Source organism: Bubalus bubalis, chromosome X (assembly GCF_019923935.1).
Source record: "Bubalus bubalis isolate 160015118507 breed Murrah chromosome X, NDDB_SH_1, whole genome shotgun sequence".
NCBI classification, from domain to species: Eukaryota; Metazoa; Chordata; class Mammalia; order Artiodactyla; family Bovidae; genus Bubalus; species Bubalus bubalis.
Window position 1 is genome coordinate 107,210,629 of NC_059181.1, and position 9,403 is coordinate 107,220,031.

Consider the following 9,403-nt stretch of genomic DNA (forward strand, 5'->3'; position numbering starts at 1 on the left):
CTAAGGAAAGATGTGACTTGTAGTCCATCAAATCCAGCCCCACCCCCACCCCAACCCCCCACTGACTATGGTACAGACTTTACAGTGATGCTCCCCCACAAGATCACCCCTTTAAGATCATAATAGAAAATTGATGCACTTAAATTCAGAGAGGCAGAGACAAATGGGAAGACAGATCGACTGGTCTCCACTGAAAGCCTGAGAGGATGTCAGTTCAGTTTGTCAGTCGTGTCTGATTCTTTGCCACACCATGAACCACAGCACACCAGGCCTCCCTGTCCATCACCCACTCTCGGAGTCCACCCAAACCCATGTCCATTGAGTTGGTGATGCCATCTAACCATCTCTTCCTCTGTCGTCCCCTTCTCCTCCTGCCCTCAATATTCCCCAGCATCAGGGTCTTAACAATGAGTCAGCTCTTTGCATCAGGTGGCCAAAATATTGGAGTTTCATTTTCAACATCAGTCTTTCCAATGAACACTCAGGACTGATATCCGTTAGGATGGACTGGTTGGATCTCCTTGCAGTCCTAGGGATTCTCAAGAGTCTTCTCCAACACCACAGTTCAAAAGCATCTATTCTTTGGCACTCAGCTTTTTTATAGTCCAACTCTCAATCCATACCTGACCACTGGAAAAACCATAGCCTTGACTAGACAGACCTTTGATGCCAAAGTAATGTCTCTGCTTTTTATTTTTTTATTTTAATATAAATTTATTTATTTTAATGGGAGGTTAATTACTTTACATATGGTATTGGTTTTGCCATACATCCACATGAACCTGCCACAGGTGTACATGTGTTCCCCTTCCTGTACCCCCCTCCCACCTCCCTCCCCATACCATCCCTCTGGGTCATCCCAGTGCACCAGCCCCAAGCATCCTGTATCATGCATCGAACCTGGACTGGCGATTCATTTCATATATGATATTATACATGTTTCAATGCCATTCTCCCAAATCACCCCACCCTCTCCCACAGAGTCTCTGCTTTTTAATATGCTATCTAGGTTAGTCATAACTCTACTTCCAAGGAGTAAGCTTCCTTTAATTTCATGGCTGCAGTCACCCTCTGCAGTGATTTTGGAGCCCAGAAAAATAAACTCAGCCACTGTTTCCACTGTTTCCCCATCTACTTCACATGAAGTGATGGGACCAGATGCCATGATCTTCACTTTCTGAATGTTTGGCTTTAAGCCAACTTTTTCAGTCTTTTCTTTCACTTTCATCAAGAGGCTCTTTAGTTCTTCTTCACTTTCTGCCATAACGGTGGTGTCATCTGCATATCTGAGCTTATTGATATTTCTCCCGCAATCTTGATTCCAGCTTGTGCTTCCTCCAGCCCAGCGTATCTCATGATGCACTCTGCATATAATTTACATAAGCAGAGTGACAATATACAGCCTGGATGTACTCTTTTTCCTACTGGGAACCAGTCTGTTGTTCCATGTCCAGGTCTAACGGTTGCTTACTGACCTGCATAGAGGTTTCTCAAGAGGCAAGTCAGGTGGTCTGGTATTCCCATCACTTTCAGAATTTTCCACAGTTTACTGTGATCCACACAGTCAAAGGCTTTGGCATAGTCAATAAAGCAGAAATAGATATTTTTATGGAATTCTCTTGCTTTTTCCATGATCCAGCAGATGTTGGCAATTTGATCTCTGATTCCTCTGCCTTTTCTATAACCAGCTTGAACCTCTGGAACTTCATGATTCACATATTGCTGAAGCCTGCTTTGGAGAATTTTAAGAAGTACTTGACTGGCCTGTGAGATGAGTGCAATTGTGCTGTAGTTTGAGCATTCTTTGGCTTTGGCTTTCTTGGGGATTAGAGTGAAAACTGACCTTTTCCAGTCCCGTGTCCACTGCTGAGTTTTCAAATTAGCTGGCATATTGAGTGTAGCACTTTCACCGCATCATCTTTCAGGGTTTGAAATAGCTCAACTGGAATTCCATCACCTCCACTAGCTTTGTTCGTATTGATGCTTTCTAAGGCCCACTTGACTTCACATTCCAGGATGTCTGGCCCTAGATGTGTTATCACACCATCATGATTATCTGGGTCATGAAATTTTTTTTTTTTGCAGTTCTTCTACTATGCTTTCCACTTCTTGATATCTTCTGCTTCTGTTAGGTCCACACCATTTCTGTCCTTTATCGAGCCCATGTTTGCATGAAATGTTCCCTTGGTATCTCGAATTTTTTTGAAAAGATGTCTAGTCTTTCCCATTCCGTTGTTTTTATCTATTTCTTTGCATTGATCACTGAGGAAGGCTTTCTTATCTCTTCTTGCTATTCTTTGGAACTCTGCATTCAGATGCTTATATCTTTCCTTTTCTCCTGAGCTTTTCGCTGCTCTTCTTTTCACAACTATATGTAAGGCCTCCCCAGACAGCCCTTTTGCTTTTTGGCATTTCTTTTCCATGGGGATGGTCTTGATCCCTGTCTCCTGTACAATGTCATGAACCTCTGTCCATACATCAGCAGGCACTCTATCTTTCAGGTCTAGTCCCTTAAATCTATTTCTCACTTCCACTGTATAATCATAAGGGGTTGGATTTACGTCACACCTGAATGGTCTAGTGGTTTTCCCTACTTTTTTCAATTTAGAAGTGAATTTGGCAATAAGGAGCGCATGATCTGAGCCACAGTCAGCTCCCAGTCTTGTTTTGCTGGCTGTATAGAGCTTCTCCATCTTTGACTGCAAACGATATAATCAATCAGACTTCAGTGTTGACCATTTGGTGATGTCCATGTGTACAGTCTTTTCTTGTGTTGTTGGAAGAGGGTGTTTGCTATGACCAGTGTGTTCTCTTTGCAAAACTCTATTAGCCTTTGCCCTGCTTCATTCCATACTCCAGGGCCAAATTTCCCTGTTACTCCAGGTGTTCTTGACTTCCTCCTTTTGCATGGTTGTCCACTATAACGTAAAGGACATCTTTTTTGGGTGTTAGTTCTAAAAGGTCTTGTCGGTCTTCATAGAACCATTCAACTTCAGCTTCTTCATCGTTACTTATTGGGGCATAGACTTGGATTACTGTGATATTGAATGGTTTGCCTTGGAAACGAACAGAGATCATTGTATCATTTTTGAGATTGCATCCAGCTACTGCATTTTGGACTCTTTTGTTGACCTGATGGCTAATCCATTTGTTCTGAGGGATTTCTGCCCACCGTAGTAGAGTTAAATTCACCCATTCCAGTCCATTTTAGTTCATTGATTCCTAGAATGTTGACGTTCACTCTTGCCATCTCCTGTTTGACCACTTCCAATTTGCCTTGATTCATGGATTTAGCATTCCATATTCCTATGCTGTATTGCTCTTTCTAGCACTGGACCTTTCTTCTGTCACCAGTCAGATCCACAAATGAGTATTGTTTTTGCTTTGGCTCAATCCCTTTCTGGCTCAATTCTTTCTGGAGTTATTTCTCCACCGATCTCCAGTAGCATATTGGGCACCTACTAACCTGGGGAGCTCCTCTTTCAGTATCCTATCATTTTGCCATTTCATACTGCTCATGCGGATCTCAAGGCAAGAATACTGAAGTGGTTTGCCCTTCCCTTCTGCAGTGGACCACATTCTGTCAGACCTCTCCACCACAACACACCCAACTTGGGAGGCCCCACAGGGCCTGGCTTAGTTTCATTGAGTTAGATAAGGCTGTGGCTCTAGTGTGATTCGATTGACTAGATTTCTGTGATTCTTGTTTCAGTGTGTCTGCCCTCTGATGCCGTCTTGCAACACCTACCATCTTACGTGGGTTTCTCTTACCCTGGACGTGGAGTATCTCTTCACGACTGCTCCAGCAAAGTGCAGCCACTGCTCCTTACATTGGCCGAAGTATATCTGCTCACTGCCACCACTCCTGACCTTGAACGTGGAGTAGCTCCTCTAGTCCCTCCTGTGCCCATGCAGCCACCACTCCATGGACGTGTGGTATCAGTCCTGATTATTCACCAGAAGGACTGACGCTGAATCTGCCACTCCAGTACTTTGTCTACCTGATGCAAAGAATTGTCACATTGGAAAAGATCCTGATGCTAGGAAGGAATGAAGGCCAAGAAGAAGGGGATGAGAGAGGATGAGATGGTTGGATGGCATCGGGAATTCCATGGACTTGAGTTTCAGCAAGCTCTGGGAGTTGGTGATGGACAAGGAGTCCTGGTGTGCTGCAGTCCATGGGGTTTCACACAGTCGGACACAACTGAACAAATGAAATGAACTGATTGCAATAGGGAGAATTCTTTGAACACAAGTTCTTAAAGTGTCTCAAAATGGAACAGAAAAAGATATTTCGTTAACATGGAAGATAAGGAGGGTGCACAGCAACTATGTGTGTGTGTTTAAGTTTGTATGTGTGTGTGTGTGTGATGGGGAAAGATGTGGGATGGATGAACGGACAGCATGATGGAGCAGTTTGACAGGAAGTGTTTCTTTCTGTAGTGAGCTGATTCTTAGAAGGAGCTGTTAAAAGAGTCAGAAATGTCTGACTCTTAGCGCTTGCCCAAACGTGGAGGAAAGCTGAAGTTCAGAGGAGAGAAGCATGGCTAAAGTCTAGCCAAGCCTAGTCAGTGGGTATGTTATGGATGACTGTGAGCACTTGGCCAGTCTCTGCTGTTGTTTAAGAGAGGCCAAGTCAGCCCTTCGACAGTATGGTTGTTATCAAAATTGCAAATCCATGTGCTTGATGCAGAATAAGTCCCATCAAAACTAAATGTTAGAGTTTGGAACAGGGAAAGGTTTTTCACAGATTCATACAAGGATGTGGGTGGCTCTTGCCCTAAGAACCCAAAGGTACTGAACGTTTTCAGTTAAGTACATTTAAAAGCAAATGTCAGAGAGAGTTGTGGTAAGTTGTTACAGATTTCTTGGTGTCACATCCTTTGTGCTTAATGTTAGGTCGTCGTCACATGTTCCTAGCTATCTCTACCAGATGAATGTTATTTTCTGTCATTCTTGCCCTGTCGAGAGAGGGCAAAGTCTCAAGGCACAACTTTCACCTTGAAGTGTCCCATCCTGGATAAACAGAAACAGATCTCACTTGGTAGCTCCTTCAGGGCAAGGTTCCCACATTCTGCCCAGCTCTCATCCTTGATGGAGCCAGGCACCCAACCCAACAGGTCCTGTCTCCTCAGGCTGTCCAAGTGAGGAGACCAGTTCTCAGAGACTGAGGCCCAGGAAGATGGCCACTGCTAGTAGGTTGCAGAGACAAGGATGCAGGAGAGGTTCACCGCTCCTCAAGGCCTGGGCCAAGGTTACTGGAGGGCCTTAGTGAGGGCTCTGGAGCACTACAGGATGTTGTCCCCAGTCTTTTCCCTGAGACCTCCAGCTCACCCAGTGGCCTAAGGCTGGGTGATCTCCCGGCCACCCAAAAGAATGCCTAAATCTGCCTCTTCCCTCACTTTCCAGCTGATGACTACCACACCACCCTTACTTAATCACTTCCACAATACTCCCTTCTTGACAGTAAATGGGGGCAGGGCCCACTGTGGTGCTGAGCAGTACAATGAATGGTCACTCATTGACAGTTGGCTGCTTGTGAATGGGGCCATCTGAGGCATCAAGCAAGGCTAAGCTACACCTGTTGCCTAGGAACAGGATGGGTTGAAATGAAGCACATCAATGCCTAACTGCATAGGGCTGTGCTCACTCTGCTCTGTTACACTGTAAATAGAATTAGAATCACTGTGAGGTTAAGGTTTGTCAAAGTAATTCTCAAGGTGGGCTGGCTTTGACATTCTTGTTGGCTTTGAAATATTAGCTATAATATATGTGGCACATGATATCATGTGGGAGCTGTTGGAGGGGCATATAGATAAGCACTGCTGACTGGCATGCCTTGGAATACAATGCAAAGAATGATGTACAAAAGATAAACAAGCATGTGAAATCAAAATCTGAGGTGGGAAAGGAGTCAGTCAAAAAGATTAAAGCACACTGGACCCAACGTATCCTTATGGAACAGAGCAGCATGAGCACAGCCATTAGCAGGTAGCCATTGCTTTGCCGTATTACTCCACATCCTGTTACTAAGCAACAGGTCTTGCCCAGCAATTGGACAGTGCATCACTCGGCCCTGCCAATAAGCAACCAACTATCAGAGATATACCTACTGGCACTTCTCCTGCTCAGCTATTGTTCAGCTCCACATTGGGCCCTACCTGATGATAACTGTCAATGAGGGAACACTGGGGAAGTGATTCAGTCAAGAGACAGTGGTGCATTGGTCATCTGACTCTTACCTTTGGGCACCTTATTTTTTTTTTTTAATCGGGAATTTATTTAGGGTAGATGGGCAAGTTGAGTTTCCCTACTCAATATGAGAGTTGAAGTGTCCCCAACAATATTAGTGGAGGAGACATTTATGACTTTCTTGGCTCTGATGTGTAATTTTATGGAGACGGTGTATAGACCTTGGGGCAACAGACTGAGGATTCACCAAGTCCTGGGGTCTCTAAAGCTCATTGGAGTAGTAAAAACATTCAAACTGTTCTTAATTACCTTTTTCCATGTTAAGTGCTTGCTCTTAAGTTCCTTAAGCCCCTCAAGAACCCCCACTAGGAAGAGGGTGGTCGAAAGTTGAAATGACTAGATGACACTGAGAAACAGATTTGGAGTGAAAGGTGTTTGGTAGAGGTTCATACAGGGATGGAGGAGGCGAGAGTGTTGAAGGGGGACATATAAGTCAAAGAATAAAGGGCACTGAAGGAAAGTCTGAGGGTCATGACAAGAAACACCATGTCCCTGAATCACCACTCGCCAGAATCAGACACACAGAGGTGTCAGGGGTGAAAAAGTTGTATCATGGCCTCCCTAGCACCCACTAACCCATGTTGATGGGCACAGTGGTACATTGTGATGTCTAAGACCCCAAAGCCACCATTGGCTGTGGGAGTGCCTAGCTGACCAATCAGATTGAAGGGTGTGGCTCCTCATTGTCCTGAGAAGGTATATATAGGGAGGTCAGAGGTAGAGATTCTGGGTTAGGCCACTTCATGCTATCATCATGACTAAGGTAACCAGCAAGCCACGGCAGCCATGAAGATTTGCCATGTGGTTTGCTTCAAGGGTGAAAGGACAAAAGAAGGCCCTTTATCAACGGAGATACAGAGGCAGTGTGAAGGTAAGATGATTCCATCTACTTTCCCCACATTCTCCATTGACTTTGCTGCCCAAGACCTCTACACTGCCCTTGCCTGCCACAAAAGCCCTCATCAGCCCACATCCCTTTTCATGAAATCTCCCTTCCAATTCAGTTGGTATACTCTTTCCTCAAAACTAATACCCTTCTCTTGTCTTTCAAGGCACGGAATATGACCATGAGGGTCAGAAGACCTATAAAAGGAACCTTGAGAAAGAAAATCCGATTATATGCCACTCAGTCGAAGAAGGTGAAGAAAACAAGAAAACCAAACTGTTTTTTTCTGTTCCTGTGCACGTAAGAAACTGAATCAAAGCCGAAAACCGTACCAAAACATGAGGCAAAGTCAAAGAAGGAGGCAGAATCAAAAGAGAAAATAAACTCAGCCACCCCAGAATGAGAGACCCTGGCGAAGTACAAGCTGGGCAGCCAGTAACTGAATAGAAAAGGTCAGATAGTTTAGAATTGTGTCTCCAGAGGTCTGCTTTCTTAGAAATGGCCAACCAGGAAAAGACTGTCTCTCACACTAACATAGTAAACTGATGGCTGCGATTAAAATATACATCAAAAGGTGAAAAGATGATATTTGTGTATGTGTGAATTTTCTGATGGGAAGGCAGGGAAGGAAGAAAAGAGGTGTGCACCTGAGTGGGGAGGGATGTAGGGTCCCGAGAGATTAGGGAAGAGAGTTAGCCAGAGAGTAGAGGTCTGGACTGAGTCAGGAGTCTGCACTGAAGATGGATACCCCGGTTAACAATTGATCCCAGCGGCAAGGAGTAGTAGTGTGGTCTTACTGCCATTGTTTGCGGTGTGGAATGATATTAGGGTCTAGATTGCTAGATCCCAGATGGGAAGAGGGCTTCACATGGGGATGGTGAATGTCATACTACCCTGAGAGATGCAGGCAGAAATCACATCCTGGCCACTTATGTCATAACAGGCTTTGTTGCATCACTCGCCTATGCTGTCAGCTAAAGGTGCTCAGGAGGCACAAAATGCTAATACAACTAAAACCCACAATTAGCACTCCCAGAGATTAAAATAATGTTTGGAGGGAACAGACCAAATATCAAATAGGCCACTGTTATCTTAAGAAATTTGTGGGAGCAGTGTGTTCCCAAGGGCAGGGCGGTGGAGGTGGACCAATCCTCGTTCAGATGACTAACAGGATCACGACACACAGATAATGTTTTTGGGTGGGGGCTACCATGCAGTTTGTGGGATCTTAGTTCCCTGACCAGGGATTGAACCTGTTCCCCCTCTAGTGAAAGCGTGGAGTCCTAACCACTGAAGAGCCAGAGAAGACAGGACAGAGACTTTTGATACAAGTATTAATATAAGACTGTGTAAAACTGGTCTTATATTTATCACCATCCCCTAGTATTTCTAAATAACTACAGTCGTAAAATATTCTTCGCAATAAACTCTTTGTTAGTCCAAGTTCTACAAGTTTTGTGGTTTAAAAATAAGAGTATAGGAGGAGCCAAGATGGTGGAGGAGTAGGACGGGGAGAACACTTTCTCCCCCACAAATTCATCAAAAGAGCATTTAAACGTCGAGTAAATTCCACAAAACAACTTCTGAATGCCGGCGGAGGACATCAGGCACCCAGAAAAGCAGCCCAACTCTTCTAAAGGAGGTAGGAAAAAATATAAAAGACAAAAAAAGAGACAAAAGAGGGAGGGACGGAGTTCCGTCCGGGAAGGGAGTCTTAAAAAGAGAGAAGTTTCCAAACACCAGGAAACCCTCTCACTGCCGAATCTGTGCTGAGCTTTGGAAGCACAGAGGGCAACATAAAAGGGAGGGGGGAAAAAAAATAAACAATTAAAAATCGCGGATTGTGAGCCCTACGGTAACTCCCCCAGCGGAGAAGCAGCGCAGACGCCTGCACACGGCATTAGCAAGCGGGGGCTGGGCAGGGAAGTGCGGCACGGGCTGTGTCCCTTAGAGTAAGAATCGGGCCGAATGTCCTGAGCGCTATCTGAGCGAAATAATTTGGGCTAGCAAACCAGACTGTGGGATATCTACCACGCGAAAAGCCAGCCCTAACCTAAGACACCGCCAGGCCCGCGCACAGAACAAAGGACTGAACAGAGATAGCCGGCTGCAGACCTTCCCCCTCCGGTGACAGGCAGCCAGAGCCGGAAGGGGGCAATCGCAGCCCCAGAGAGACACTATCTATAAAACTGTAAGCAGGCTTCTTTGCTAACTAAAACTTCTTGGGGGTCTGGACGGTCAACAGCTGCCTGAGAAGGTGCGCCG

The 9,403-nt window shown here is 45.1% G+C and overlaps 1 long non-coding RNA gene across 1 annotated transcript; it reads left to right on the plus strand.

The window, feature by feature from the left end:
- Window positions 1–6,826: 6,826 nt before the first annotated feature.
- Window positions 6,827–7,724, plus strand: LOC123331887. The gene is made up of 2 exons (XR_006548692.2): window positions 6,827–7,123; window positions 7,305–7,724. It is a non-coding gene; the product is annotated as an uncharacterized LOC123331887 (long non-coding RNA).
- Window positions 7,725–9,403: the final 1,679 nt, after the last annotated feature.